General features: G+C 43.1%; 1 pseudogene; it reads right to left on the bottom strand.

Annotated features, from left to right (window-relative positions):
- Positions 1-209: 209 nt before the first annotated feature.
- LOC100684279 lies at positions 210-706 on the bottom strand (annotated as a pseudogene).
- Positions 707-6,425: the final 5,719 nt, after the last annotated feature.

Raw genomic sequence — 6,425 nt, 5'->3', positions numbered from 1 at the left:
TTGTTTTTTATTTTTTAATAGATGAGGAAACCAAAGCCCAGAAAGGTTAAGTCACATGGCTGAAGTCACACAGCAAGTAAATGACCTAGTTGGAATTTGAATCTAACCCAGAGACTGCAGAGTCCTTTCTCTTTACATTTAATGCCAGCTTCCAGAGCCATTTTTTTTTTCTGGCTACAGATTTATTCAGCACAAAACAATCTCCAACTTTACTGAGGTGGCTGACCACGTCCACCACCAAATCCACCTCCAAACTGGAACTTGGTTGCTGACCCTGTCCTGGCCTCAGCTTTCTTGTCGGCCCCAGGGGGCACAGCGCTTCATCTGTAGGTGTCTCTGTTAGCTTCCCCTCCTGTGAGTCTTGCAGGTCGCTCTCTCTCCAGACCTTTGGGCAGTGGCCTGCCAGTCCCAGGTCTGCTGCGGTGCAGAGTGGCAGGCACATTCTTGGGGGGTAGGTGGAGGTAATCACCGAGATACTGGACACTCTCGTTGGTAAGGTACCAGAAGAAATGTCTCCAGGTGAACTGTTCTTTACGTAGCGTCGGAATTTGAGAAACTGCATGGTCTACATGATGTGAAGGTTGGGCACATTCTTGTCGGCCAATTCAGGGTGTTTGGGCATGTGGATGTCCTTCTTGGCCACTATCACCCCCTCCTTGAAAAGGAGTTCATAAATGGCGATTTGGTTCTTCTTGAGCATCAACATCTCGGTGACTCCAGAGCCATTTGCATCAAAATCACATCTAAGTTTTGGGGAATTTGGCTGGCTCAGTTGGTGGAGTATGTGACTCTTTTTTTTTTTTTTCCATTTTTCTCAATTTAAAATCAATCAATTAACATGTAGTGTATTATTCGTTTCAGAGGTAGTTTAGCAATTCATCAGTTGCATAGAACACCCAGTGCTCATCCCATCATGTGCCCTCTTTAATGCCCATCACCCCATGACCCCATCCCCCCACTTCCAATGACCGTCAGTTGGTTCCCTATAGTTAAGAGTCCTTTATGGTTTGTCTCCTTCTCTGATTTCACCTTATTGCATTTGTCCTTCCTTTCCCCCATGTTCATCTGATTTGTTTCTTAAATTCCACATATGAGTGAACTTCTATGGTATTTATCTTTCTCTGACTGACTTATTTTGTTTAGCATAACTACCCTCAACTTCCATCCACGTCTTTGCAAATGGTAAGATTTCATTTTTATGATGGCTGAGTAATATTCCATTTATGTATATATATATATTATATATATATATAATATATATATATACCACATCTTCTTTAACCACTCATCTGTCGATGGACATCTGGGCTCTTTCCATAGTTTGGCTATTGTGGGCACTGCTGCTGTAAACATTGTATGCGACTCTTGACCTTGGGGTTGTAAGTTTGAGCCCATATTGGGTGTAGAGATTGCTTAAAAGTAAAATATTAAAAAAAAAAATCACACCTAAGGCTTGTGAAATTCAAGTCAAGGGTCCCTCCCTATTGAATCCGACTTTCCCGGAGTGGTGGCTAGGAATCTACAGTGTCCAAAAAACAAGCTGTCTTTTGTATCAAAAATTAAACAGACGTTAGTATGAGAAATCAAGTTCAACTTTTATACAAAACAAAACAAAAACCCCCAAGCAGGTAAATCACTTGTACACTAAAGTTCAAGTCACATAGCAAGTCCGCGCCTTCTATATAACTGAGGAGATCCCTAAATTCATCTCACAGAGGGTCAGATTCCAAACCCTACCCAATCGTTTTTTGTTTTTTTTTTAATTGTTTTTTAAAGCTGGTACAGCAGACGACCCCTTGAAACCCACCATGAGGTACTGGTAGCACCAAGGGAATGGTGGACTCTGGTTCAAAACCTCCCCTTGGTCCTAATGTCACCACCTGAATGGCAGTGGCCGTCACTGCCCCCCTCACCAAAGAGCAAGGGGGAGCTGCCAGAAACAATAGGAACAGACTTTTGCAAGGGTCCAGACAGCTCTGCCAGATTTCTTAAATTCAGATCCTGGAGTGTTGCCTATCAGGATGGGTTCTGCAAGGGAGCCAGGGGCATGGATTAAAATACGCATTTGTAAGAAGTGAAACTGGAAGCTTGAGTCCCTGGTGGGTTAACCTTGGAGAAAGACTACCCCAGAGACACTGTAGACAAGTGTGCTCAGGATAACAAAGGCAAGGACAGGGCACTCCCCGAGTTTCTCAGCAATATGCCTTCACCTGCAGTTTAGCTAACAGCATGTCTCTGGGGTTTCTGTTGCTATTAAATTTATGCCTTATGAAATGTCAAAAGGGGAGCACTGCTTCTCCAATACAGTAAGAAATTTCTTTCTTTCTTTTTTTTTTCCTCTTCTCTCTCTCTCTCTTTTTGAATGTAATGCCCTCCTGGAGGATTTTTGCAACCCTGGATAAATATTTCTCTGTCAATTCAAACGGAAAAGAGCTTATGGCTTCTCAAGATGGGCCCTGTTGCCTCCTAACGCAGCGGTTTGTGTAGACAGGGAAACATTTCCCTTCTGCCCTTCCGGTTCTCCGGTTGCTCTAATAATTAAATTGACATAAGACAGTTTAAGAGGAGAGAAACAAATTTAATTACGTACGTACTGGAGCCCTGTAAAAAATATGACACCCAAGGACAAGTCTGACAATTGTGGCCAATATGCCATTCTGAGCTAAGGAATGGGATAGGGGCCTGGGGCTTCCAAGTGGGGGCGGGTGATTCATAGAACAATAAGAAGAGCAGATGTTTGGTAATTAGATGTTTGCCCTGCCATTCAGATAGGTCATTTCAGATAAAAAGTTATGCCTGGTAATAGCTCTCTCTCTCTCTCTGTGCTAGGCTCCCTATGTAAATTCTTTTAGAGAAAAGTTGTTCTTGGATCTGCTGGGTCTTGATGGCCCTTCAGCTCAAAAGAATCCACATGCCAAAGTGGCATATTATGAGGTCACATTTGTGCTCCTGCTCCTCTGCAAAGCAGAGGGACTGAGCATGCTGGTGTGTGCCCAGCACCGAGCCGTGTGCACCAAGAGACTGGAATCCCAGGTTCACCAGGCATATTTACCTGGAGGAGAAAGAGAATGAATCACTGTTCACTAAATCAGGCGAGCTCTCTCATTTCTGCGTGGAGCCCACAGCCTGCCTACAGAGCAAACTGGAGGTAGCGCGCTGATGACGTTGAACTCAAAACAGTCTCTGAGCATAATCTACCCTTCCCAGGCCACACCTCCTCCAGGAAGCCTGCTGGCACGCCTCTAGCCTAGGAGTTGCTTCCACAGGCAAGCTAATGTGTCCCAAGTGACTGCCTTTAAGCAAGTGTAGTAAGGGCATTATCTCACGCATTCCTCCATACGACCTTGTGAAGTGGATATGATTAAACTCATTTTGTAAATGAGGAAATGGAAGCCCAGAGTTTAGGTTAGAGGGTTCAGCAGAAATCTTACCCCCTCCACGATTTAGCTGGCTAATGGGGGGCATGTTGCTTAACTTGTCCGTGCTTTATGGCCTCATCTCTAAAATGAAGAACATACTGTAGGTTTCAGATTCATGCAGCTACATGCATACAGGGCTCAGCATTGTGCCTGGTATATAGCAGACATTTAATAAAATTGTTGCTGTAGCTATCATTATGATTACATCTACAGAGGTAGAGAGAGGTGCAGAGCAGGGATTCAAACCCAGGTCTGGGTGGCTCCAAAGTCCATGGGCTTTGTTGGGTGTGCCTTGATGGCTGCATCTGTGGAGGTTTCTACTGTTAGGTTTTCATACTTCTGTGTTTTCCTGTCCAGTCTCCAAGGACACAGGCAGGCAACAGACTTTCTTCTCATTTGCTGCATTGCCGGCCTCTGGTGTGCGGGAGACACGCACTAAACACCTAGACATGATTTGACGAAAGCCCTCCCAGACGAATGGCAACCTTCCAGTCCTTTCTCTCCAGGCATTGACCATCAAAATAGTGAATCTACTAAAAAAAGTAAATAAAACCATATTGGAAGATTTATTAGTTATCTTGAATATCTTTAAAAGAATAGCAAACTGATTAGGAAAACAAAAAGCCACAGAAACAAATCAGATTAGAGAAGATTAAATATATAAGTAAACATATTTTGACAGAAGGCCCCTGCACGGACTTTCTTTGGTCTATAAGGGAAAGACTCCCTGAGTCCCAGAAAAAAGTTAAAGCAAAGTGGGCTATGTGGCCATTGCTATGGGTGTCATGACCTCATCTTGGCTTGCAGTCCCATTCCTTTATTTGGAAAAAACCACCCTCTCCTGAGAAGTTGCAGACAAGGACCTGAAATCCCTCTCCTCCTTGGCGAGACTAACCTGTGTCTCTTACCCCTTTGACTTATAAGGAGGCAGTATGGCACAGCACTGAAAGCTAGGGTTCTGGAGACACTAGACTGGCATCTTTTTTTTTAATTCTTTTTTTTTTTAAGATTTTATTTATTTACTCATGAAGGAGAGAGAGAGAGAGAGAGAGAGAGAGAGAGAGAGAGAGATAGGCAGAGACACAGGCAGAGGGAGAAGCAGGCTCCATGCAAGGAGCCTGATGTGGGACTCGATCCCTGGTCTCCAGGATCAGGCCCTGAGCTGAAGGCGGCGCTAAACCGCTGAGCCACCGGGGCTGCCCTAGACTGGCATCTTTATGACAGCAGGAACACCTATGATTCACCACTGTTACTTCCAGAACCAGGAGCAGAGTTGAATGAGTGAATGAATGAATGAATGAATGCACCAAGACTGCCTGGGATTGCATTTCTGGTACCACCTCTGGTTAGCCATATTAGTTTTCCTGTATTCGTTTTCCATGATGTGTAACAAATTGCTACAAACTTAGTGGCTTAAAATAATACATTTTCTTAAAATGGTACAGTTTCCGTGATGTAAGAATCCACTTAGTGTCCCACTGGGGTGAAATCAGGGCACTGGCTGGGGCTGCTATTCTCACCTGAGATTTGAGCTCCTTTTCCAAGCTAATGGATCATTGGCATAATTTGTTTCCCTGTGGTAGTAGGACTGATGTCCCTGTTTTGCTCCTGGCTGTGGCCATGGAACATACTCAGAACCTTAATGCCACCTGCAGTTTCTTAACATGTAACCGCCATAGGCAGCTCATGGCAGAATACATTGTTTTCTTCTGGGACCAGCAGAAGCACATCTCTCTCATCTCTTTAGTTTGTGACTGCTGGACCCCCTAAGAGCACACCTGATAAGGTCAGGCCCACCCAGGGTGATCTCCCTTTTGAGGAGCTCAACTGATTAAGAATCTTAATCACATCTACAAAAATCTACTTTGCCATATAATATAACACAACCACAGGACTGACATCCCATAATAACTATTGGTCTTGTTCATACTCCAGGACACGAGGTTATACAAAAGTAGGGGTCATGAAGGGTCATTTCAGAATTCTACCCACTGCAGCTCTTTAGCTGTAGAAAAAGAGTTTCATTTTGTATGCCTTTTCTATATGAAAAACATCGACATGATGTTGTATACAAACATCTACTTTGTAATGTTGTTATGAGGATTATGTGACATGATATAGATTAAATGCCTGTCATGGAATAAGTAATAAATGTAAAACAAATGATTATTTATATTATTGTAAGAGCCACATGTGAGTCTCCAGGGCATGCCTCCAGAATATTCCCCACACTGTACTTTGGGATGAGTTGGATTCAGACAACCAAGAGGAACTTCATTCAAGTAGGTCCTTTGCCAATAGCATTGTCTCTCTGGCTCTCACTTTCCAGATGGAATAGTGTAAACACATATTCTTGAGTGGTCTGGGGTGTACCTGAAGGAAGGAACAATCACTCTTTTACAGTTTCTTAGAAGTCTTATGTTGAACTTTAAACTTAAAAAAAAAAAATCAAGTGGATTTGGCATTCAACTTCAAAATGTGTTTGCATTAATGATACTGGAAAAATCTTTGTACAACATGGATACTCCCAGAAGACACAGAAAATTTACCTGCATCCTCTGACATATAGGATGTCTAAATATCCCCGTCAAGCCCTAAAGCAGAGATATCCCCAGTTTTTTTTTTCATTTTTAAAGATTTTATTTATTCATTCATGAGAGACACACAGAGAGAGAGGCAGAGACACAGGCAGAGGGAGAAGCAGGCTCCACGCAGGGAGCCCAATGCGGGACTTGATCCCAGGATCAGGCCCTGGGCTGAAGGTGGCACTAAACTGCTGAGCCATCTGGGCTGCCCTCTCCCCAGTTTTTTATCTCCTTGATCATGTACCACAATCAGGACATTTGTTTGAGCCTATTCTTTACTTTATGTGTAACTATTGATAGACTACAAGCATGTATTATAGTGTAATATATTAAATCCATAAGATGCATATCAAAAGTAGAAATTTAGAAAAGACTAGATGAAAAATAAATATGAAATGAAGTTCTAACACTTCCTCCCTCT

The sequence above is a fragment of the Canis lupus genome, chromosome 10, assembly GCF_011100685.1.
Source record: "Canis lupus familiaris isolate Mischka breed German Shepherd chromosome 10, alternate assembly UU_Cfam_GSD_1.0, whole genome shotgun sequence".
NCBI lineage: Eukaryota > Metazoa > Chordata > Mammalia > Carnivora > Canidae > Canis > Canis lupus.
The sequence above is the reverse complement of the archived record's forward strand: the minus strand, read 5'-3'. Positions and strand labels throughout refer to the sequence as shown.